The following is a 26,730-nucleotide window of genomic DNA, read 5'->3' on the forward strand; positions in this document are numbered from 1 at the left end:
GACATGTTTCGAGAACGTTTCGATGACAATGGCAACCTTGGACAGGATATCGAAATTACAAAATAACCCGTGCATAATGTTTGACTTTTCATCAACAAAGGACTGAATAAAAAGGTAATATGGCAAAAAGGCGTTAACGGCGATAGAATGAGAAATGTTAACGAGAAATCAGTTGGTGAGTGAGCCGATTTTTTTTTTTTTTTTTTTTGGTACAAAAATCGAATGAATTTCACTCGAAGACCTTTTTCCCCTAACAAATATATTCAAATATGATAAAAATTACTCAACATTAAAGCTATAATTTTCGCTTCATTTTTTAATTGAACAAACGTTACTCACCAACTAGCCTGAAGTAGAGCCAGCAGCAATACGAAAAGACTGGAAGTACCTAAAAAAATATATTAAACACGATTATTTTACATTTCAAATTTTAAATTCTCATTGGAACGGAAGATAATGAATGGAGTGAACATGAACTCACTTAAAGAGCAACCAAGACCATTTTATGTCCACTGCATTCTATATTATACAGTTCTCTTCAGAATCAATATCAATGATATCTCTCTTACTAATAGTCGATTATTTATCATTTTTTCCCATTTAATTTCAAGATAAATGATAAACTTTGGATTAAAAATCTAGATATCGCATCGAATATTAGTGTCTTGTGACAGCATTAGACCTTGGATCAAATGCACAGGATTCATATGCGATCTTGCGGTGGCTTTGAATGCTGACAAGTGTTTGTCATGCACTTATCAATAACTGCTGTTGTAGGAATTACTTTATAGCGTGAATGCACTTGAAGTCTACTAATGAGATATTCAAAGACTCTAGCTATAGACGGCTCAAAACAAGGCTTTTTTTTGACATTTTTTAAAACTTAGTTTGAACTTTTTTATACACTTATCGTAGATGAAGTGTGTTGTTAGTGTTGTACAGGCAAGCCAGTGAAAGCTTAATGTTATACTTAGAGATTTCTAAGTAGTTTTGATTAAAGCGAGACGTAGAGACTCAGTCAGACGTCTCGCACAATAATTTTAGATCTTACATTACTAAATCCATCATATTTGTATTGATATTTTTATTTCAATAACTGGTGATTGCATGACTGGAACGGCTATGGGAGATTTTTAGAGTGAAAAGAAATGGAATGAGTAGTTGAAATGAATGAAAGATAACGAGGGGAATGACAAAGAAAAAATATAAAAAGAGGTGTAAGACAGAGAGATGAAGAGAGAGAATGAATGAATGGAATGAATAAATGAAATGAATGGATTAATGAATGGATGGATGGATGGATGGATGATGGATGATGGATGGAAGGATGGATGGATGGATGGATGGATGGATGGATGGATGATGGATGGAAGGATGGAAGGAATGGAAGGATGGATGGATGGATGGATGGATGGATGGATGGATGGATGGATGGATGGATGATGGATGGAAGGATGGAAGGAAGGATGGATGGATGGATGGATGGATGGATGCATGGATGGATGGATGGATGGATGGATGGATGGATGGATGGATGGATGGATGGATGGATGGATGGATGGATGGATGGATGATGGATGGATGCATGGATGGATGCATGGATGGATGGATGGATGGATGGCTGGCTGGCTGGCTGGGTGGGTGGGTGGGTGGGTGGATGGATGGATGGATGGATGGATGGATGGATGGATGGATGGATTTTTTTTAACATATATAATTAGGATTAATTTTTACTAAATAGATTTTATGGTTATACATTAGTAGATATATTTTTATTATAGTATATTTCATTATAGCTTTTCTTTTTCTCTTTTTCTCTATTTTTTATTGTAGGATACATGAAGAGATAATCTATACGTCATATATTATATCTATATAGATACCAAATACAATTTTTCTTTTCTTAGTGAGAAATTTTTTACAATTAAATTATTAAAAATTATTATTATTATTATTTTACGCGGCATGTTACACGGTGTATGGCAAAGAATGGTTGTTTGAAATCGTCCCGTTTAACATCAGCTTTGGGCTAAAATTCATCGCAAAAATAAACATTTTGTACAATAATAATAACAATAATAATGATAATAATAATAATAATGATAATAATAATAATGATTATTATAATAATTATTATAATTATTATAATAATTATAATAATTATTATAATAATTATAATAATTATTATAATAATTATAATAATAATAATAATAATTATAATAATAATATAATAATAATTATAATAATTATAATAATTATTATAATAATTATTATAATTATTATAATAATTATAATAATTATATAATTATAATCGTTTTGGGCACAGGGAGTAACTGCATTTTTTGATGTAAGAGTATCGCATGTTAATTCCAAGAGCAACCAAAACAAATCCACTTCTACAATCTTCAAGGATCAAGAAAGCGAAAAAAAGAGAAAGTACCAGCAAAGAGTAATCGATGTTGATATGGGAACTTTTACGCCCTTAGTTTTTGGTACAAATGGAGGGATGGGGGCAGAATGCCAGATTTTTCTAAAGCACCTTACTGAGAAATTAACCAAGAAGACAGGGGACACATATGCAAGTACTATAACATGGATTAGAACTCGATTATCTTTTGAAATAATTAAGTCAGTACACATGTGTGTCAGGGGGACAAGAACCCCTTTTTTTAAGGACAATGAATTCTTGAATGACTTTAATCTTAACGCCAATGTAGCGGAAATTTAGAAATATTTAGATTTTAATAATAAATGTATAGTTTTAATATGGTATTATATCAGTGTGAAGAGCTGGACTCGTGTTTTGAGCTATTAATTTATTTTATAAATATGTTTTCATAGATAAATAAGTAAATATGATATATATTTGTTATTTTATATTCATAATCTCTCCTTTTTTGTTTTATAATTATAGCAATATTCTTATCACGTCTCATATTATAATGAATTATTAGTTAATTATTATTGTCAATAAAGTTATTTTATTAATAATAATGATAATGATAATAATAGTAATAATAATAACAGTAATAACAATAATAATGATAATAATAATAATAATAATAATAATAATAATATAGAAGTAACAATAAAAATAAAATAAAGGCAAGTTTATCTGTTTATATTATAATAATAATGTGTCTAATTTCCCTATGAAAGCCCTATGAAAGAATATTACTGTGAAGCCTAACAGTAGATATCTTGATCGATAGTATAAGAACCAATAAGGCCATTAGGCAATATGAAGAGAATACTACATCTGAGACAGACATTAAGTGCTTTACGATCACTCTATTGGCTACTGTAAGTCAATATGAGACTGTCACAGTACTTTTGATGTAAGGTTGATAGGAAGATCAACACAGTACAATACAAATTCAATGCAATATCCTTGCTTTTCAGGTGTCCCAAGTTTACAAAGCTGTTGAAATACAGTATGTTGAATGATGGCTGGATATTGGGGTTTTAATTCACAATATGAATAATAATCAAATAGGCGAAAAAGTGTTCGTTGACCCCCTCTCCCAGAGAAAATTAATGTCACTCGACAACTGACATCCCTCTTCCTATGAGAAGTATTTTCCATTTAGAGAATTTAGAGAATTTAAGCTATTTCAAAAAGAAGTCTTTCAAATATTGGAACACGGATTGGAAATGATTTTTATTTTAACAGTTATAGTTGAAGTCGGCTTAAAATAGACTAAGCCCATCACGTGATTTATGTCACGTGGTTGCGTGATTCTACCAAGTGTTTCGATAAGTGCTCATTTTACGCTATCTAAATATCTGCGCTCTCAAGGCAACTTGTTGAAAAACGAATGTGGAAATCGAAATATTTTGTTAAGATCGCGTGTTTCACGATCGAACGCCGCATTTCAAGCAAGATCGTTTTGGAAAAGCAAGAGCGCTAGTTTAAAGGTTCTCTGCTCATCGCATTCACTAAAAGTGGAAAAGATTGAGCGATTAATAACAAGTGAGCAAAAACGCAGCGTCTAAGCTCTATCTAGGTAGGATCGTGACCTGCAGAAGTATAGCGTGTTTGTTTATTCTGCCATTTGAGGCACTTGGATAATCTTAGTAGACCACGCGATAAAGAAATGTGATCGAATCCGCTGTTGAAGAGCTATCGATCGACATCTGAACGAAAATAAATACATTAAATATGCTATCTTTTTGCCTTTTTCTTTTGCTTTGTAAGTCTTGTCTTCATTTCTCTTCTCTTCTCTTCTCTTCTCTTCTCTTCTCTTCTCTTCTCTTCTCTTCTCTTCTCTTCTCTCCTCTTCTCTTCTCTTCTCTTCTGTTCTGTTCTGTTCTCTTCTCTTCTGTTCTCTTCTCGTCTCGTCTCGTCTCTTCTCTTCTGTTCTCTTCTGTTCTTCATTCTGTCTCTTCTGTCTGTTTCTGTTCTGTTCTGGTTTCTGTTCTGTTCTGTTCTGTTCTGTTCTGTTCTGTTCGCTTACTGTCTCATTCTGTTCTCTTCTGTTCTCTTCTCGTTCTGTTCTCATTCTGTTCTCGTTCTGTTCTGTTCTGTTCTCGTTCTGTTTCTTCTGTTCTCTTCTGTTCTCTTCTTCTCTTCTGTTCCTCTTCTGTTCGTCTTCTGGTCTCTTCGTTCTCGTCTCTCGTCGCTTCTCTTCTCCGCGCTTCTCGTCTCTTCTCTCTCCGTCTCTTCTCTTCTCCTCTCTTCTCTTCTCTTCTCTTCTCGTCTCTTCTCTTCTGACCCCTTCTTTCGTCTCTCCTCTCTTATTTTTTCGAACCCTTCTTGTCCTCAAATTAACTTAAGGAATCGTACAACAACATCTTTATTTTTTTCCTTGTTTAGAATAACTTAAATTCTCCTATCTCGTGCTCAACTCAAAACTAACGCCACATCAACCCCCCTTCAAGTCACTCAGTGTCCAATCACTCAATTTAAGGTCAGCTATTTGTTGGATCATTTCCAAGAGCCTAAGCGACGACAAAAGACAAGAAAATTGCACATCAAAACCAAATTTAAATAAGGATTAAGCAAGCGCCACTATGTTGAATAGCATCAAATGCACCGCTCATAAACCGTTTGCGACTAAGAACTTAAAATTCAATATCAATGAAGTGTTCCACGATAGATTCTTCCGTTCATAGAATAGGAATTTCATCGCCACTTCATTTTATTTGCACGCATAGAACCTTGCATTATCAAAACCAATTCTGTTCATTTAAAGAAAGCCCCGAATTTTCAATTATTAGTTCGACCGTTCATTAGCATTCGTTCTAATAATCGGGAAGAAAATGAGCCAAGAACCACGAAGATGGTATTGAAAAATCCTTTTCGGGCGCCCTGAAGGGGGATTTTAATTAGCAAATATGAAAAACTCAAAATAATTGTTTAAGGATTGGAGATACGCTATAATTAAGACACGCTCTCACACAGGAACCTTTGTCGCGCTTTTAGTTCACGAAAATAATGAATTGAGTAAATAGAACAACTTTGAAGGAAGGTTCTGGCGTGGAGTAGAGATGATGAAAGAAGTGAAAATACGCAGATCTCGGTTCACATTCCCCTGATATTTACTCTCCAAACTTTGCAATTTTTATCTCAATAAAAAACCCTGAAATGTTCGATCAACCAGATACACTTTGACAACATACAGAGCCCTGTTTTCCCGTTACATGCGTTATTGTGATTTTTTCTCTAAATGACATTGGCTTCGGAATCGGAAATAAGTTGGACGGAACGAGGTGGTTCCCGCGCAGATTTTGGAATTCTGTATATCATTCTTCTAGTGCAATAGCTGAGATTCATTACCTTTTTTTATAGAAGTGCTTTCCACGTCAATTCTCTCTACATTCATATGCTACGTTGGAAAACGGAGTTCATTAACACTATGGGGGCAGACATTTTATAGCCAAACCAAAAGAGGTTGGTTGGAAGTCGGCATCTTACGTGGAAGACTAGTTTTAAGTGATTAAAACTTTTGTATAAGTGTAATCATATCACAGCTCTGTAGAACACTAAACTAATTCAAAGTTTATTTAGTATTTTACAATAAAATCTTCGTCAAGTGATGTGATTTGCTCCTGTATATAGTATGTTTCTAAGAATGCAAAGGCGCTGTCCTTAAGTTTGTTCTTCGCGAGGAAAACACACACACACACACACAAAAAAACTTGCATGGCCTTTAGCGACTCATGTAGATGGATTAATGACTGGCGCAAAATAAGCGGCCACCTATAAATATGTATCCCAAATGTAGCTAACATGAGAAGACAAAATCCAAAGGCATAGAAAAATGGACGGTATCAACTCAAAAACAGATGCACTGATCGAAGATTGAAAAATTTCCTATGATCAAACGATCATGATGTGATGTTATGATAATTTGAAGGTAATGTTTTCTAATTTTACATACATTTGTGATATTTGAACGAGAGTTCTAAGCGACTGGAGGTACTTACACTAAAAGAAGATAGCAAAGATGGGCTGGTTCTATAACTCAGTGTTGCTTCTTCGCTGATCGATCTTGAAGTGCTCGGTTGAGTGCAGGGACTTTTTTTAACCTTTAAGCGCATTAGCAAAGTTTTCGATTCTATTTACTTAAAAGATAACCTGTCTTAGACCTGATTGTTCTCGACTATCGCTGCATATTAATTTACAACTTATCTTTCTGTCGGGAGGAATTGCATATATCGCTAGCAGTGAACCAAAGTGAGCCAACTGATAACGGCAGACTCAGAGTTTACTGACTATTAACTCGAGATTCCTTTTCATCATAACCATAATTTACCTACCTGACGTAATTAGCCGACGAATGAGAGGTTGCAAATAGAAAAATACACGAGATGAATGTATATTTGCCACGAAAAAAATGAATGGAATTGAATAGGAGGACACTCTCGAATTTTTGTTAATTAAAATGCAACGAGGGCATGCACCAGTAAATACTTGCATATAAAAGTAATACTTAATATACGTAGTCGGAGATAACACCAAAGGTGTTTGAAATCGCTCTTGGTTATTAGTGAAAATCTGTCATTAGATATTTGGTGGTTTGGATGCCATTAAGTGATGATGAATAAACAGAAAACACTGATAGAAGCGTCAGTTGACGCGCAAACTCGAATCACAAGACTACAGAAAGATAGCAGCTAATTTCAAGCCCACATGTCGATATTCACACGTTTGTATCGATAATTCTGTCAATCCAAAGATAAATGTAACTAAACTGGCGAGCAGAGAAGAAGCGACAGTGAATTCTTGACAGATTTAAGAATTTAAAAACACCAAAGTTGTGTATTTGTAATTAGATTTTTAGCCGACCACGGTATTTTTTGTTGTGTGATAATTTTTTTTTTGTGGCGAAGCGGCTTGTGGTCTGCGACTAGGAGTCTAATTGCGTCCGAAAGATATCCTCAACGAAAACTGTAAACAACTCTAACGGCACGCAGAGAAAACCCTTTGATAAGCACCGTTTGTTTTTCTAAACGCAACGAGTTCTAAATTCAACGTAGCCTAAGCGTTAGATAAAATAGAACCTACAAAAGTTACTGTCCAGTTTTGATTTGATCACCTATATTTCAATTTTTAATCGATTTTAAAACAAGTGCTTATTCATTGTATTTCATTACTCAAATTTTTATCAGATATTGATTTTGACTGACACGCATAACTTTGGGTTTTAAAAAGAAACAGCCAATCACAAAGCTCGATTAAATAAAACCTTTTTTATGTGTAAGAGAATATATATAAAATATATATTTGTACTGCGGTTGTAATGTTACAAATTGAGCTGATCCTCGCAGTATATGAAACAACTTATGCAGCTGAAAATTGAAAGACTCAGAAAAAATTCTGAGTCTTGAAAGGGAATTGAACTCGTGTCAATAAGTTCACATCACGTGACTTTTTTTAGTTAATTTGCCGCGTGCGCTTTCTCTTTTGGCGCGAAACAAAAAAGGCGGGAAAAAGCGCACGCTATAGTGGGATTAATTGGAAGTGATTTTCAAGTGCAGGATTATTGATTTTCACAAAGGTGTTAAATCTATGGAAAACTAATTTTGAAAGATGATTCTTGGGTTCGCTTTTTTATTAAAGTCATTTTGGATTTGAAAATTTTGGATTAATTCTTTTTCATTAACGCTTTCCTTTTACATTTTTTGAATCTTTCTTTATACCTATACTACACCAAACACTATTTCCATCAAAAACAAAAACTATTATCAAAGGAAGATGTTAGTTATTAAGAGGTGAAAAATTTATAAAAATGAATTACCAAAGTTAATTTTTTTATAGCCTAAGGGAATTTTAGCTCTGTTTTTGATTAAGAAACAAATTACGGATATAGTAACATTTTGTCTTAGTCTTGTTTTTATTATTAGGAATTAGAAACGTATCCGTATCGATACGCTCTGCTCTGTAATTTGAACGCCAACAAATGTATTCTATTTATAACTTTAATCTAGAAAAGGCCATCACTGCTGGTTAAATCATATTGGACTTTAGATTTTTGGTATTCGAGCGTTTACATGCTATTACAGAACCCCCTTTTTTAACAGTAATGTAAAGAACTAAAAGCAATGTTTATGAGATGAGTAAATGAGAAAGAACTCAGAAAAATTATATGTCTCGTATTTATTCTTAAAGTAATGGTTTAAAAAATTAATCAAACGACCACAAGTGAAAGGATTCTAGAATGAATATTAATAAAGATAAAAACACGAGAGTGCTTTTTTTTTTTTTTTTTTTTTTTCAGTCGAAAATTAGAGAACCAGTTCAGGTCAATTCAGTACAAAGACGTTCGCCAAACAGTGAAAGATTTAAAGTGATTTATTTTTGAGTCAACAGAGTCCAAAGATATACCCATGTATAGTTAATTATCGAATAAATTCGATTCGGTGAGGGAATAACTGCCCACTATATGTCATACGCCGACGCAATGAGAAATAACTGAAGCTCGCTGGCACCACGACAAACCGTATTTTTAAAAACTTAGGTATTTAGGTCTTACCTAACGCGACAAAAACTTAAAGAGTCGGAACATAGAGCTGACAAAATAGCGCCGTCGTCTCTGGCTGAAGAGTAATAGGGAAAACTCATTATAAAATGTTTGAAGCGCTTGGGTTCATCTGTTGAATTTGATAAGATAAGCGGAACTGGAGTGAATGTTGAGTGAAACCCGTTGATATAGTTTTGGGTGTGAGAAATATGCTAACGATTATTTCGGTAATGATTTTTGAGAGGCGCAGGAATATTTTTAAAACGACAAAATTAATGAGTTTTTTAAAGAGACTTTAGGTGTTTTATTTTTAGATTCTTTAGTCGAGAGAAATAAATTTTCGCTCGCGATATTGATAAAAATAAATATGTTAATCCAGAAATACTCCTTAATTTGAGGGCTGCAAAAATGAAATCAGAATTAGAAAAAGTTGAGTTGAGGATTAAAAACAGAATGATTTGAACTGACAGACCATCTGAACAAAGCATTTCCTTCAAAATATTATTAGTTGTATATTATGCAGTAGCTGTAACTTGTTCACCGCAATATGTTAGTTTACTGTTCTTCTATTTTAACGTTAGCATCAAAATTGAAAATAAATCTAGTCAGGAAAGAGAGGGAAAATTTTTTTTGACATACGGAAAGAATGAGTTGAGCTTGAACAATTGAATGAACTTTAAATTAATTTTTTAACGCTTCTTTCAAGAGGTTTACAGTGCAGTTTGATGGTTGCTTCCTATGTACAAACAGCCTCTTTTGAAAAGGTTCGAATTGGTCAATCAAGGAACGTCAACGTTGCTCTCATTTTGGGCCTAGACTTATTAATTTTACTATCTGTCCGGAAAAAGAAGGACACCAGAAAGCATTTTTCTTGTTAATTTGGTCACGTCGTTTGATAAATGTGGGAGGAAGGTTGTGGAAATAGGTTAGGATTTAGTTGAGACTGATAAAGGGAAAATACAAAATAAAAAGGAAACGAAATGCAATGAAACAATATATAAACGCGATAAGATAATATCAGTTGAAGTAAAATTAAAAAAAATGATTCTTATAAGTAAAATAAAATAAAATAGAGTAAAATAAAATAAAATAAAGTAAAGTAAAGTAAAATAAAATAAAATAAAATAAAATAAAATAAAATAAAATAAAATAAAATAAAATAAAATAAAGTAAAATAAAATAAAATAAAATAAAATAAAATAAAATAAAATAAAATAAAATAAAATAAAGTAAAATAAAATAAAATAAAATAAAATAAAATAAAATAAAATAAAATGAAATAAAATAAAATAATTTTGACATTTTTTCCCTCTTCCTTCTTTTTTCTGGCTTCCTTATCGTTTTATAAAAACTCCAGGAGGAAATATGATTTTCCGCCCGAAAATTTAGACTTAAGAACTACTGAAAGAAACATATAATAATTTAGAAGTCCTCTGCTAAATTATAGACGCAAAAAGCAATTGATTTTTTTCAATTTGCATGTAAAAAATAAAAAATAAAAAAAATCTCACAAAAAATTGTAAAATTCTTGATTCGTGATATTCTAACATCTGTTAGTTCAGTTCTAACGAAATTACTTAAAAACTCAGTAAATGCTTCCCGCAAGTACAGTAAGGAATCGATATATTCTTACCTGGGGCTCAGTGTGCTTGGTTGTATGCTGGAAGACGTAATGCACGAAAGTCCCTAACTGTTAACTAATATAGCCCCAGAAAAACTAATATAATTGGGTGCCGAAGCTTCACTTTAATTATTAGTTCAGACTGTTATGCCTCCTACAGATAATTTCCACACATGTACGCAATAACGCACGTCGTACAAAGTGTGTCACGTTTCTAATATAACTGAAGTTATAACCGAAAACTAAGCTTTGAAAAACGTATGGTATGGTTTTCCCCCCCAAGAATTTCTGAACAATCTTTGAGGCTAAACTTCTCTGAAACTATATTTATATATATTAAAAAGATGCATGAATTGGCTTGAATTTTTTTGCAAGCTGTCTGCCGGCATTTTTTGGCCAGGAAATTTGACGTACTTTTTGTCAAACATTGACTCTTTCCAGACAGTTATATATGCCTTCAACACATGTAATATCATATATCGGACAAAGTGTGTCACGTTTCAAATATAACTGAAGTTATAACCGAAAACTAAGCGTAGGTGATTTTGTTTTTCAAATGTCTGGGGGAAAAAATTATTTTGTTCAATAATTTCTGAACGACCTTTGGGAAAAAGCTTCTGAAAACATATTCAGTTATTTTATTAAAAAGATGCATGCGGTGAATTGATTCGATTTTTTGCAAGCTGTCTGCAATTTTGGCCAGGAAATTGAACGTACTTTTTGTAAATTATTGACTTTTTCACCAGGAAATTAAATATCCTTTTTAAATTAGACAATTTAAAGTGATATAGATTGTAAAAAATATCCGATTCCTTATCGGTTAAAACCTGATGAAACTCAGAACTTAAAATGTGGATGCAATGCAAACTGAGAGATTGAAAACTTTCGCGATAATTTGAGTAAACTTTTTGTTTTTGCTTGAATTTTCTTTTGAAATTAATTTTTTTGTGAGTAAAATGTCCAGGCAGAGTAAATATTAATCATTTGTGGTAGGAACTCTACGACACGGAACAAAATAAATGAAGATTGAATACATCACGTGCGACACGAACTAAAACGATTAGCAAAAAACAAAAAAAAAAAAAAAGACAAAATAATTCTTCAAATTTCATTGATGCCCTCAGGAAACAACCTCTGGTCTGATCAAAGTCAGGGCATGGTTAATTCACAGATCAAAACCTGAAACAACTTCTGGGCTGATCTAAGTCAAGGCACGGCTAACTCACAGATTGAACCCTGAAACAACCTCTGGGCTGATCTAAGTCAGGGCATGGTTTACTCACAGATCAAAACCTGAAACAATCTCTGGGCTGATCTAAGTCAGGGCATGGCTAACTCACAGATAGAACAGATTTTGGAGAGAGAGGCAACCATAGAACCTTTCGAAAACCTCTTAAAGGGAGAGACTTATTAAATCAGCTCTCCACTCGCATGTAATGCCGATCCAGAAATCCAACCTGAGACTCCAGAAGTGAAAGGCAATTGTATTACACATTTAGCGGGGTCGATATCCGTGAAATAAAGCCGTAAATAAAAATCATATCAGTGAAGTGATACGATATCACTTCACGGTAAAACTGTCCAATAAGATCTCGCGTCACATTTTAGTTTCGACCAATCAAAATCGACCCTAAATGTATAATAAACTCGAGGACTTGCCCGTTCGCGATATGATACGAAAAACTCGTGAATAAAAACGATTTCAAGCTAAACCACATTAAGAAAAAATCGAACCAATTATTTGTATAAGAGTTTGAAAAAGATGTGTATTTGTGATTTTCAAATTTTCGTTTATTGTTCGTCGATCTTTCGGAAAAGTACACTTGTGATATTATGGACACTGGTGAAAAACGCACTGCGCACGCTCGGAGATGGTATAGCGTAACTAAGGGCAACTTGTGTTTTTGATGCCGGTGTTTTGATTGTTTTACAAAATCGCAAAACTTAAGAAAAATGCTGAAAACTTAAGGTTGTCCTTTTCGCAATAGCAAGATAATTTCGATAGTGACACACTGCTGATTTATACAAAAAAACTTTTGTTTATACAAAGCAAAAATAATCTTTGAAAATGCCGCCACTCGCGGCCCGACGATTTGCAGATAATCACATGGTCGGATCCTATGTAAAGAAATCCAAAAATATGTGTAAAATTCCAAACCGAATATTTAAAAAATAGCCCTGTCGGTTAAAATAAAACCTACCTTTAGATGTGATCAATTGTTATTGTCCGCCATTTTGTTTTTTCTCCCAACGCATGCGCAGTGCGTTTTTCATCAGTGTCGATATTATGCATATTGCAGTTTTGCAAATCTCGAATATTAGAGACCTTTAGATCCGACGACGAGTACGAGAATAAGAACGAGTACAAGTACGAGTTTTAAAGAGAGGCACTATCTTTTTGCAGTCATGATAGTGTACGTAGATTGAAACTTTAGATTGTAAAAAATCGAAAATCGACTACGATTTAGTGTTAACCACGTGCACAGGACCCAATTTTAAGGCTCGTACTCGTAGTCGGATCTAAAGGTCGCTATTGATTCAAGTTAACGAGCATTACACCTCGTTATTAGCTGCGATAATTTAACCTTTCGAACCCTGCAACAATTTTCTTTCTTTTTTTTGTTATTTTTGTTTTTTGATTTTTTTTTGTTTTTTGTTTTTTGCTGTATTCTCTACTTTCACATCCCCATAATGCCTTGCGTTTTTGGGGGGTAACCAATCAAAAAACTGTCCCAAATTGAAAGGTTTCTTAATTGAATTTATACCTTACCTGCTTTTATCTGTACAATACTGATTATCAGTTTATTCCAAGCTATTTTTGCGTGTACAGATCATGAAGAGTTTTGGACGAAAAAATGTTTAAAATTCACCTTAAGGTGGCTCGACCCCCTCACGCTTGACCGCTACCTTCCACTTTTGGAACACTAGTGCATAAACGTCTTTTATCCGATTGCAAATCTTTTTTGCACATAAGTCACATAAAGATTGAATAAATGTTTGATGCAGTTTTTTATGAGATCGGACGTCATAACACGTGATTATGATGAAATATTTGATTTCGTTTAGAAAACAATTTTAGCCTTGCAGAGCGTTCAACACTAAAATGCTTCGTACCACATAATTATATACTGGATGCCTCCATTTGTGGGGATTTTTGAAAAAATCTATCTAGCTAATAACGAGATATTTGAGATTATTTAAATATAGTGCATAATCTACTTCAAAACTAAACAATGGATTTCATACGGCCGGAATTAATATTTCAGAGCTATATATTCACAAAAGTCATTGCTCATTTAGTTTTACTCTGTATCTAGTTTTAAAAGGAACATTTTGAAGGTAATCGACTTATGCGATTTTGTGAAAACGTATAGTGCAGAAGACGGGGTAAACATTTGATGCGCACTTTTCATCGCAGTTTTCTAGTCAATCTTACTAGATCTTCCATAAACTAATATTACATGTAACTAATATTACATAGTTTAAGTTCTAATTTGTATCCTGACGTAATTTTGAGAGAAAGGATCAGCGAATTTTAGAATAATGGAAGATCTAGTAAGATTGACTAGAAAACTGCGATGAAAAGTGCGCATCAAATGTTTACCCCGTCTTCTGCACTATACGTTTTCACAAAATCGCATAAGTCGATTACCTTCAAAATGTTCCTTTTAAAACTAGATACAGAGTAAAACTAAATGAGCAATGACTTTTGTGAATATATAGCTCTGAAATATTAATTCCGGCCGTATGAAATCCATTGTTTAGTTTTGAAGTAGATTATGCACTATATTTAAATAATCTCAAATATCTCGTTATTAGCTAGATAGATTTTTTCAAAAATCCCCACAAATGGAGGCATCCAGTATATAATTATGTGGTACGAAGCATTTTAGTGTTGAACGCTCTGCAAGGCTAAAATTGTTTTCTAAACGAAATCAAATATTTCATCATAATCACGTGTTATGACGTCCGATCTCATAAAAAACTGCATCAAACATTTATTCAATCTTTATGTGACTTATGTGCAAAAAAGATTTGCAATCGGATAAAAGACGTTTATGCACTAGTGTTCCAAAAGTGGAAGGTAGCGGTCAAGCGTGAGGGGGTCGAGCCACCTTAAACGTCTTCAAGCTTCTATCTTTTTCTGTTTTTTACTTCTTTATTTTATCTTTGGATACCAAACAAGGTATTTTCAACATTGTCTGATCAGCCTTCAGCAAAATAAGTGGGTTTTTACCCTCTGGTTACCCACCAAAGACGCAAAGGATTATGGGGATGTGAAAGTTGAGAATACAGTGTAAACCTAAAGAAGGTACTGACAAACAGAAGTACTATATGCCTGCATTTCCTTGCTTAATGTTAATTACTCTAAAACAATTTAAAAAATTTTTGTCACAGTGTAAAACCGAAGTTACTTACAACCGTTTAAGCGGATTTTTTTTGTATGCAATAAAAGACTAATAGATGGTACTGACAAACAGAAATACTATTCTATCTGCTGGTAATACCCCGCTTAATGTTTATATTTGCTCTTAAACGATTAAAAAAAACTTTTTAATTTTTTTGTATACAGTGTAAAAGTATAATAAAAATGGTACTCACAACAATTTTTGATTTTTTTTTTTTTTTTTTTTTTGTACAGTGTAAAAGTGAAGATGGTACAGAAGGACTATCAAACAGAAGTACTACATGCCGGCATTTCCTGTTTAATGTGATTTGCAGTTAAAAATATCGATCGCGATATCTGTCACATAACAGTTGCCTTTAAGTGATGTTTATCAGTACAGTTATTGATGCGATGTGTATCAATCACTTCCATGAATAAAAAAACGGGCTTAGAGCTTAAATGATATAGATATTGACCTATTCAACCTATTGACAGCTCTCTCTATATGTTAATTTGTTTGATGTTTCAAGATATATTTGAATATGCTGTTTTGTGGGGGTTGCAAATGCAAGACAGAAAGAAAGAGAGAAAGAAAGAGAGAGAAAGAAGATAGGAGAAAAGAAAGAAAGAAAGGAAGGAGGGAAGGAAGGAGACGGAAGGAAGAAGCAGGAAGAGGCATTAGAAAGAGGAAGGACTACTTCCTGAATCAGCCCTGCTCGCACGACCGCAGCCCGACCATACACGCACATCCTTCCTTCCTCTTCACTTCTTCAGCTGCCTTCCTCCCTCCTTCCTCCTCCGTCTCCTCCCTCTCCCCTCCTCCTTCCCTCCCTCCCTCCTCCCTCCCTCCCTCCCTCCCTCCTCCCTCCCTCCCTCCCTCCCTCCCTCCCTCCCCCTCTCCCTCCTCCCTCCCTTCCCTCCCCCTCCGTCCCCTCCCTCCGCCTCCCTCCCTCCCTCCTCCTGCCTCCCTCCTCCCCCTCCTCCTTCCTCCTCCTCCCCCCTCCCCCCTCCCGTCCCTCCTCTCCTCCGAAAGAATGAATAAAAGAAAGAAAGGAAATGAAAAGATAAGGAAATAAAGAAAACACTGGCGAGGAATAGCAGTTGAAAAGCTTTTATATTATATATATATATATAGTTGTATTATTTTTTCAGCTCTTAAATAACGAAAACGTTTTTCTAAAAAATAGCTTGCCAAAACCCTTTAAAAAATTGAGTACTTTCCTTAACTTTCAACTATTGCCTCCCCCCCCCCCCTCCCCCCCCTCCCCTTCCCAAATCTATTTTAAAATCTATTTTCATCCAATTTCATTTTTCGAGCTTCAGCCACGAGACAAAAAAGCAATTTGCGTATGCGGGAGTTGGAACAACTTAAGAAAAACTATTGTATTGTAAATTATTGTTGAATTTGTTCTTATCTTGTATGTCTTTAGAAATTACATTTAGAAGTAAAAAAAATTTTTTCCCCACGGATTTGAATTTGTTTTCGTTTGGTGATTTGAATCGTTGAGATTCCATTTCAACTTAAATATTTATTACGAAGTGGATATGAGGCTGTTATCTATGAAATACAAATACTCTTATCGTGTAAACGAAATAGAAAATTTTTTCTTACCTTATAGATAAAGTGGTCTTGTTGGAAACTTGTTCAATGAATGTGTTGCTGGAAGATCTTTAGTCCAACAGCAGTTTCAGTAACGAAGTTCAGTTGAAGCCTGGATTTTGGACAAGAATGCGTTAAAGTTGGTTTATCGAGATAATGAGCATATTGTACTTCATACTTATGATCTTGAAGCTGTAAGCATAGCTCTTAGATACAATTGTCGACTCGCGAGAATTTTACAAGAAGCATTCGAAACAACACATATCTATTATTTTCTGTGATGGTCGGGAAATCCAGAATGAATTTCTGGGGAATCTAGAGTAGTGAATTTCTGGCGTGGGCAAGTTTTTAAGCCTTTGTGCGTTCATTCATTATACGAAAAAGGCCTTATTTAGGCAAACAAAACCTGGAGTAAGATAGGAAATGGCCTGTTAATGATGTGACTGAATACAGATTACCAATTAAATAGGGTTATTTTTACAGCTGTGTTCACACGAATAGACAACACAGCGAGCAATACTGTGTTCATGACCACGTCCCGACAACCACAGCACAATTAAAAATGAAAACATCAAGAAAAATACTTTAAAATCATTTCATAGGATTCAAATATTAAGGTAGGTGAGTTTGTTATCAACTAAAAGAGATGGCATTTAAGAGAAAAAAAAGAATGATGCAAAGGAAACTTGTCTTTAAGTTCGTTCAAATTGAAGACAACTTGGAGCCATGATTGTCGGTTCGTCTTCATTAGCAATATAGAAAAGATCATTTAGAATGTCTCGAAGTTTTCCTGTCACATCTAAAGTATTAAACAAAGGCAACACCAATCTAACAAGGACTTATCATTAAGTAATGATCCGTATTTGATAGGATTATCTCAACGAAACAGTGGAAAATAAGTTACAAGTGAAATCTAGCTTCCTAGAGACACCAAGTTGGCTCTCTCTCGTCTAGAACGGACGGATTTTTGGAGGTGGAAGCCAGTCAGGCTTTTAAGAATTAAATCTAAAAAACGAGTTTTAGACACGTTTAGACATGTTTAAAATAAGTCATTGGCAATTACTGTCATCGTTTTGGCCTTCGCGAACCTTCTCAATGACACAGGGAGCCCATCAGTCATTCAGTTCTCTTGAGGCTCGACCTCGAAGCAAAAACTTGTCTAGATACATAAGGGAAAGTATCCTTTATTACCTAAGGCTATTTCTGATTTAAGTAAAAGACAGGGACAATTTTGCCCTAGAGTCAAACACGGAAGCCCGAGCTTAAGGTTGTCCACACGCAAATCAAAACTTTATCGATACCCTGAAACAACCTCTGGGCTGATCTAAGACAGGGCATGGCTAACTCACAGATAGAACCCTGAAACAACCTCTGGGTTGATCAAAGTCAGGGCATGGCTAACTCACAGATAGAACCCTGAAACAACCTCTACGCTGATCTAAGTCAGGGCATGGTTAACTCACAGATTGAACCCGGAAACAACCTCTGGGCTTATTTAAGTCAGGGCATGGCTAACTCACAGATTGAACCCTGAAATAACCTCTAGGCTTATCTAAGTCAGGCCATGGCTAACCCACAGATAGAACCCTGAAGCAACCTCTACGCTGATCTAAGTCAGGGCATGGCCAACTCACAGATAGAACGTTGAAACAACCTCTTGGCTGATCTAAGTCAGGGCAGGGCTAACTCACAGATCGAACCCTGAAACAACCTCTGGGCTGATCTATGTCAGGGCAGGGCTAAGTCACAGATAGAACGCTGAAACAACCTCTAGGCTGATTTAAGTCAGGCCATGGCTAACTCACAGATAGAACGCCGAAACAACCTCTCGGCTGATCTAAGCCAAGGCAGGGCTAAGTCATAGATTGAACGCTGAAACAACCTCTGGGCTGATTTAAGTCAGGGCAGGGCTAACTCACAGATAGAACGCCGAAACAATCTCTCGGCGGATCGATATCAGGGCATGGCTAACTCATTTTGTCCACTCATGTTTTGCGCGCCGCGTTAACCAGTCAGCCGGTGATTCATGGCGTAAACGCACCCATATTTAACAAATAAAACATACAGCTTTTTCCGTGCTCCGTTCAGTAATAAAGCACGCAGGAAGTGACGTAAGCACGAAAGAAATGTAAGGAGAAACACGAGCCGTAGGCAAGTGCTTTTAACCGACTTCTTGAGTGCTTACGGCGCTTCCTAAGTGTTTTATTAATGAACGGAGCACGGAAAAAAAGCTGCTTTATTTTATTGTATATTTACTAATTTTATATCGGTATTGAATTTATTTACGCAAAAAGAAAGACGGTCGCAGGATCTAGCAGCACTTTGCGCGCGTGGATGACATCAGCACTGTGCTTCGTTCACTAATAATGCACAATTTTCGACCAATCAGCGCGCGCGTACTATCCTATCTACATAATAATATATATTAGTTCTTGATACCTACTTACGAGTATGTGTTGTCATAGAAACACGGCCTTGATTGACGTCCACCACGATGGCAATGAACTATTCCAACGTGATGAGAAGAAGCGTAAACAACAAAGACGCGAAACCTGGACAAATAAATATGAAACATGTTTAAATCTTGCTTTGAAATTATGAATTTTTTTCGAGTGCAGTTTGAAAAAAAAAAACCATCACGAGTGCAGATTAAAATCAAATGTCATGAGCCGAGGTAAGGCGAGATATGTACGAGAACTCATTTGATTTTCTTTCAATAATATGACTGTAATAAACTGTGAAGCAGTTCAAAGGAGAATGAAGGCCACGCATCGTGCTACGCGTCGTTTTTCTCCTGACACTTCTCTCGTGTTCTGCCAACCCCCGCATGCTTTATAACTGCACACAGCATGCGCGCGCGTTTTCTATTTCTTCAATATTATCATTATTATAATTTTTTTTATAGATAGATATTATTTATAGATTATTACAATACATATATATGTCTTTTTTCTCTCTTTCTCGGACCACAGTTTAAACTACTGGTTTTCCAGTAATTGTTTTATTTCAATTAAGTCTCTTTTTTTTTTCTTTTGCAACGTGCGTCTCAATGTGCTTCACAATCTTTGCTTTCAGTCAGACTTTACGTGGCCCCTATAAAGCCCCGTTTATATTTTTGCGGCGATTTTTGGTGCGATTTTTGTGGCAATTTTCGGAAATATGAAATCTTTTGTCTCATCCTTCAAAAGAGACATTTGTCTAGGAAAATCTTGGTATCCTGAAAAAAACTTTACAAGTAAATTCTTTACCACTATTTATTATGGACAAAATCGCAAAAAAGTCGCAGCAAAAATCGCTAGTGTAAACGGGGCTTAAGGCGCCATTTGCTTCTTTGCAATCAGGAGTAGCGCTTAGTAGTTACTACCCGGTACGTTATGTCCTTAATGATAACAAAGGATTGAGAGATCCGGTTTTACGTCCTTATAGTCCAAAAGACTTAAAGGTCTAACCATATTTGTAGATGTAATTACAAAGGCAGCACCTTCTTCTCTGAACACCCTGAGTGATGATCCGGCCGGGGCTTGAACCATAACCTCCCGCACGACAGTGGTGCTTTCTATTTAAACCAATCCATCCGGTTGGAAATTCATTCGCTAGTCGTAAGAAAAGAGCGGGAAACTTTGACTTTCGAAAAATGGTACGCGCGTTAACCGGAAGGACCAAAAAGAACGGGAAAAGTGGATTACTTCAATCGGAAGACCGAGTCAAGCCCCCCCTCCCCCCTTTTATTTTTGGCTGGATCCAGCCCTGCATCTTTCATTACCATCGTCATAATAATTATCACTCGTACAACAAAAGTTTAAAGATTCCTGTCGTTGATTGGTCACTGTAATTCTAATAATCTAAGTAATGTGTATGTAAGACAATAGAGCAGTTTTTGTATGACCGCGAAAAGCTCAGTGCCGTAAGCGTGACGTGCCGTGAGCGTGATACTTTCTAGAATTTTAATTGGCTGATTTTTTTCACGCGCAATATGATTGGTCTAAAAAGTGCCGTGATCTTGGCGTGACCCTGTCCGCGTCGTGTTGATGCCGTGTTCCGGGTATTTGATTGGCTGGAGAGTAAATTCTCGTGCAATGTGATTTTTCTGGCGTATCCCTTGCTGTGTCATGACAGTGTTCGTGCCGTGATCTTTTTACAGTCATACGAAAACTGCACTATACATTTACTTACTTTTTACATGATTCGGTGAACGGTCATCTTAGGCATTAACCAGAAATAATACCTCTGTCCTTAGTACACCGCGGCGCCATTCCGCAATCCTCGTATAGCAATTCTCTTTCGAGATGTAGATGGTATACTTGAATGGATTAATAAACCTTCCTAAGATTCCTCTGACCAGCATTTTTTTCTCTCTCACTGAGCCTGATCCCAGTTGCCCCATGTGAGCTGAGTTGCTTGGTTCTTTTCCTGACTCCAGGGTCTTTCCGGCCCTCCTCTCAGAATCAACCCTAACTGGTTAGAGCTGTGCCTCGGAGTCATACATGGACTATATAAACAGCTGCCAGAGGCGTCTTCACATACTTTCGGTTCTATATGTGCAGTGTGTGCCTCACTGCTGTACTTTGTGGTGGTGACAAGGTTTATTCTTGATAGATGCTTCTTGTAAAACTGTATTAAAAAAAGTATAACTTCGTTTAAAAAAAAAAGATTCCTATGTTATGGAAATATTATGGATACTAAATTCACCCGATATTAGGGACCGTTTTTTATCAGGGAGGGGGAGGGGAGCGGTGGAAATCTGCGGCATGTAAAAAATCCGGCTTATAGAGGGGGATCACATGTAGAAGAATCAATGTCAAAAGAGGGGTCCATTCAAATATAGAACATGAGGAGGGGCAGCAGATGTCAACAGCAATATAGAGGGGGGGCTATTTTTTCTTGTATGGGCTCTTGCTGGAATTCTAAAGCCGCCACCCCCCCTCTTCCTGATAAAAAATGAACGGTCCCTTATGGATACTAAGTTTATACCTAGATAGGGTATGTTGCTGTTGGCAAAATTCGATACCGAATTCTTTATTCTGCTTTATAAAATGCTACGCGTCTTGCTTCGTCTAACACTTCTCTCGTGTGCTGCCAATCCCCGCGCGCTTTATAATTGCACACAGCACGCGAGCGTGTTTTCTAGTACTTCCCTAGTTACTGTTGCTACGTCGGACGAGCTAAAACATGTTTTTGATACAGCATGGAACAGAAATATTAACAGGAATATTGAAAATGTCTGTCTTAGAATAAATGCATCCTAAAGGTATATTAAGAGAAAAATTCATATAAAAGATTGCCTGGGAAGATATCGGAAATGAATAAAAGTTTCCTCTTAGTCATATACTCTTTTTTCTCCCGGTTATAAGCAACTCCCCTGCCCGCCCTCCATCAATATAAGACCTCCTGGTTATAAGATTCCCCCCCCCCCCCCCCCCCCATCCCCCCATTGAAGGGTTTATAAGCCAAGGGCTCATAAGCCAAGGCCTCTTTTCTGTTCGCGCACGTTATATCTACTGACGCGCATTGAGAGTTATGGCACAGGAAAGCCATTTTATAGTCATGGTATAGGAGAAGCCATTTGATAGTCATGATTCAGGGAAGCCATTTGATAGTCATGATACAGGAAAGCCATTTGGTAGTCATGATACAGGAAAGCCATTTAATAGTCATGATACAGGAAAGCCATTTGGTAGTCATGATACAGGGAAACCATTTGGTAGTCATGATACAGGAAAGCCATTTGTTAGTCATGATACAGGAAAGCCATTTGGTAGTCATGATACAGGAAAGCCATTTGGTAGTCATGATACAGGAAAGCCATTTGGTAGTCATGATACAGGAAAGCCATTTGGTAGTCATGATACAGGGAAACCATTTGATAGTTATGATACCGGAATGCCATTTGATAGTCATGATACAGGGAAACCATTTGATAGTCATGATACAGGGAAACCATTTGGTAGTCATGATACAGGGAAACCATTTGATAGTCATGCTACAGGGAAACCATTTGATAGTCATGGTACAGGGAAATCATTCGACGCGCATTGAGAGTTATGGTACAGGAAAGCCTTTTTATAGTCATGGTAGAGGAGAAGCCATTTGATAGTCATGATTCAGGAAAGCCATTTGATAGTCATGCTACAGGGAAACCATTTGATAGTCATGCTACAGGGAAACCATTTGATAGTCATGATACAGGGAAACCATTTGATAGTCATGCTACAGAGAAACCATTTGATAGTCATGGTACAGAGAAACCATTTGATAGTCATGGTACAGAGAAACCATTTGATAGTGATGGTACAGGGAAACCATTTGATAGTCATGGTACAGAGAAAGCATTTGATAGTGATGGTACAGGGAAACCATTTGATAGTCATGGTACAAAGAAAGCATTTGATAGTCGTGGCATGGTACAGGAGAAGCCATTTGATAGCAGTAGCGTAGCCAGGATTTTCTGAGGGGAGAGGAGGGGTGGGCAAATTCAAAATTCTATATTTTGTTTGAGCCCCCGAAATACCTAACCAAAAATAAATAAATTAATAAATTAATAATAATAATAATAATAATAATAATAATAATAATAATAATTATAGTAATAATAACCTTAAAAAAACCGGCATGCTACAGGGGAAGCTATATGATGATTCTAATGTAAGTTTCTTCTGACAATAATAATAATAATAATAATAATAATAAGAAGAAGAATGATAATAATAATAACAATAATAATAATGATAATGATAATAATAATAACAACAACAACAACAACAACAATAATAATAATAATAGTAATAATAACAATAATAATAATAATAACCTTAAAAAACCGGCATGGTAGAGGGGAAGCTATATGATAATTCTAATTTAAGTTTCTTCTGCACGTGCACGAAATGTATCCTAAGAAAATAACAGAAATAATGACTGAGTGATGCATCTGGCAGATGGGCAGTCAACGCGACTACCAAACAACCCAACAGACGCCTAACATGAGGTCGGATGTCTCAAAATTCATAACATCATGTCGTCCAATTAGACACATCTTTTGAAGTTGAACATTCCACTAATGCTATGCATAGCTTCTCTGACGTTGAATAAAAGATGCGGCTTTCCGTCGACTGCTTTCTGTGTAATTGGATGAATTTGATGACTAATTAAGGATGTTTCAGTTGATTGTTCCCACACAAGTTGATCTGATGCGTGGTCATTGCTTGGATCCAAAAGACCCCACGCTTAGGAAAAAACCGTTGATTGATCTCGTTTTTTTCGAAGACATTAGTGTATTTTCCTATTCAGTGGGACTGTTTTGTCTTTGGTCTTCAGGAATGAGTCATTTGACTCCACGGTTCGTCTGTGTTACTGGATATAATTGGCCATTTGCATGATGGCTTCATTTTACTACCACTATCAAAATGCTGCGCGAATTTTCTTCCTTATTCAAATTTGTATTTCCTCATGAGAATACTAAGACAATTGGTGCTAATCAACTGAACAAAAGAAAGTGTGCAAGGGATTCTGGTAGTGGTAGTAAATGACGCTATAATGCAAGTGAACTATAGAGGTTTTGCACCATCACGTGACGGCAGCCATGTTAGATGGCAGGAGCAATACAACCGTTTTACATAAGAAAGAATTCAATTCCCGAGAGCAAAGGGATCTTATTGTTCTGCCATGGCATCTAACCACAGGTAGCCCAAGCTGGATTGGACGGCACTTTCGAGATATTACAATTCTAGCACGATACCGAAGCTCTCCGGAATAAGATGTTCAAAATTGCATTAAACCTCAAAAGAATCAGTGGACATAGTAGGTGCTGTAGATTCGATTCTAACATTGGTATAGTATACTGAGATCGTTTAAGATAAAATGGGCTTCCTGTGGTATGCGCATGCGCATAAATCTAGTATGATTATTTTCATTTTAGACCACGTGTCACTTCTTTTCTTGAGAATAAACGCATTTACAAGAGGGGACTAAATAGATGCCATCTTGAAAATATGTACCCTTTAAAAAAAACAAAATGTAAAACCACAATGCCCACTCGACCTCGAAATAGCTAACACCAGGCACTAAATTCAATATATTTTATAGTTTTATTCGTAATATCATTTCAATATAGGATTTATTAGAGCATTTTAAATTATTATCTAATATAAGATAGATTTGTAAAGCTCATTTGATCATATGTGTATGGATTTTGCGCTATATAAGCATTAAAATTATTATTATTATTATCATTATTATTATTATTATTATTATTATTATTATTACTGAATTTCCTTATATTTTAGTTAGCAAATGTGTTCACAATATCTTTTGTGTGTGTTTAGACTTTTGTTGCTGCCAAGATTTTTAACGCGTTCCTGTCCAGTACTAGTGCCCTCTTCCCTCTATTCCTCCCCCTCCCCCCCCCCCCCGAGGTGTTTCCGAAAATCAATAGAACAATGCTCAAGAGAATGACATACGGTCTGAGATACTAAAGACGGTTATGCTTCAACTAATCGGTCTATTCACCAACCAACAAAGCAAGCACTAGTGGTCTGTGGCGATCAGACGAATAAAACTATGAATACAGAGCTTCGAAGAAATACTTGACTTCAAACACAAACATGAAATATTCATAAATAAACGGCAATATAGCTCATGCGGCATTCTGTTAGCGGTTGAGTTTTAACAAGTGATTATGATTATTTATAGGATTACAAGTTTCACCGCGTTGTTCTTTGAAGATCCTCAATTCGCGCGCGCGCGATTCCACGCACGCGCAAAGTACTTGCGCGTTGAAGAAGTGAGCGAGCGTGACACTAAAAGATCAAGTATTTTGAAAACAATTTGGTACGTTGCTCTTACATTTGTTCTTGATTATTTTAAGTTGACACTGCTACCGACTTAATGGACAAAATGCTCCTAAAAACAGACTTAACAACGAAAAAAGAAATAAGAATCTGATCATTTTTCCAGATGTTCTGGGCGTTCGTTTACAAGCTAGCTTTTACAGAATCGTTTGCAACGAGTGCGATTTTACTTATTATGGACAGAGTGAAAGATCACTTAAGAGACGAGTCGTAGAGCACTAAGGACTGTTTGCAGCAACGCATCGTTGTCTACGGTCGCGCTACATGCAAAAGACACACGACATGACTGATTGATTTTGACAAAACCATCGTAGAGAAAGAAAAGAATTTCCATTAGCTACTGTTTCTGGAAGGTTGGTACACAATGGGAGATGACAGATCGATGGGACGACTATATCAAGCCTCCAGAAATATATAGAACGCTTTTGAGATCAAGTAGCGAGCGCTTACTAATTCAAAATCGTTATGCTGAACAAGTTCCTTGATCGGAGACCGAAATGTCTAATTGTAAAACATGAAAAAGTCATACAAAATAAAGAGTAAAAAAATTCATAAACATGAATCATGATTGCAATTTCAAGATAACTTGTACTCATTTATTAATTGTCCCTCAATAACAATTAATCCCTTGACTCTATAACGAATAGCTTTCTTTCTTGTGTAACTTCTTGTGCACACGGGAAAAAAAAAACATTTCGCGTAGTTTTAGCGACAATCCCACTTTGTATAAATAATGCGTTAATCTTTAAAAAAAATATTTCTCGAAATCGATTCCGTCTTGCAAGAAACCCGCAACCGCGCCCAAAGGACAACCATATGTTACATTAATTAGTTCCAAATTTGCGGGTTAAAATGTCAACAGTTAAAATGAGTTCTGTTTTTCTAAAGACGCACGATTTTCTCGAGAAATTGAGGGGAGTTGAGGTGTAGGGTTTTAATTAATTTGTTATGTTTTTGTTTTACTTGACTGTAATAGCCTCTCGTGTTTCATGATATCTCGTTACAAAAAAACCACAATGAGAAAATGTTTTGGATTTAAATGAATCAGTCTGGCGCGCGGTTAAACCCGTAATCCTTTAGTTGGAGCAATCGTGGTGAAGTCTAGTCTCCCCAACAGCCGCTTTCAGTGTCGTCACGCAACTCAGGGGAGAAATCGTTGCGTGACGACACTGAAAGCGGCTGTGGGGGAGACTAGGTGAAGTCAGGATATCGAATGTTTGAAATTAACGCTTGCAAACTCGCAAAGTGTGAGTGAAATTTTGTATTGAGCGAGAAAGAAAAATTTAACTAGCTACGTTTGCGAGTATGACCAC

General features: G+C 35.9%; 1 protein-coding gene and 2 long non-coding RNA genes across 10 annotated transcripts in view; 2 read left to right on the top strand and 1 right to left on the bottom strand.

The window, feature by feature from the left end:
• The window catches only part of LOC116303978 (putative G protein-coupled receptor No18), a 54,338-nt gene extending 33,568 nt beyond the window's left edge, over positions 1 to 20,770 (bottom strand). For 2 of the 8 annotated variants that reach the window (XM_031713616.2, XM_031713617.2), the window contains exons 1-2: positions 6,430 to 6,546; positions 340 to 388 (exon numbers count right to left, since the gene is read on the bottom strand). The gene's annotated coding sequence lies outside the window, so the exon portion shown is untranslated. Of the gene's footprint in view, positions 1 to 339; positions 389 to 481; positions 523 to 6,429; positions 6,620 to 10,599; positions 10,634 to 16,586; positions 16,691 to 16,752; positions 16,880 to 19,021; positions 19,127 to 20,747 lie in introns of those variants that run through there. The other 6 variants (XM_031713618.2, XM_031713619.2, XR_016120536.1 and 3 more) reach the window with 6 other exon arrangements.
• Positions 1 to 26,730, top strand: part of LOC148908940 (uncharacterized) — a 117,511-nt gene that overhangs the window by 7,951 nt on the left and 82,830 nt on the right. The gene's annotated exons all lie outside the window — the stretch shown is intronic.
• LOC116303980 (uncharacterized) lies at positions 17,073 to 19,326 on the top strand. The gene is made up of 2 exons (XR_004198007.1): positions 17,073 to 17,191; positions 19,040 to 19,326. It is a non-coding gene; the product is annotated as an uncharacterized LOC116303980 (long non-coding RNA).

The sequence above is a fragment of the Actinia tenebrosa genome, unplaced genomic scaffold, assembly GCF_029948245.1.
Source record: "Actinia tenebrosa isolate PJP-AT-01 unplaced genomic scaffold, QUT_ActTen_1.0 PGA_scaffold2__45_contigs__length_23673736, whole genome shotgun sequence".
Classification (NCBI taxonomy): Eukaryota; Metazoa; Cnidaria; class Anthozoa; order Actiniaria; family Actiniidae; genus Actinia; species Actinia tenebrosa.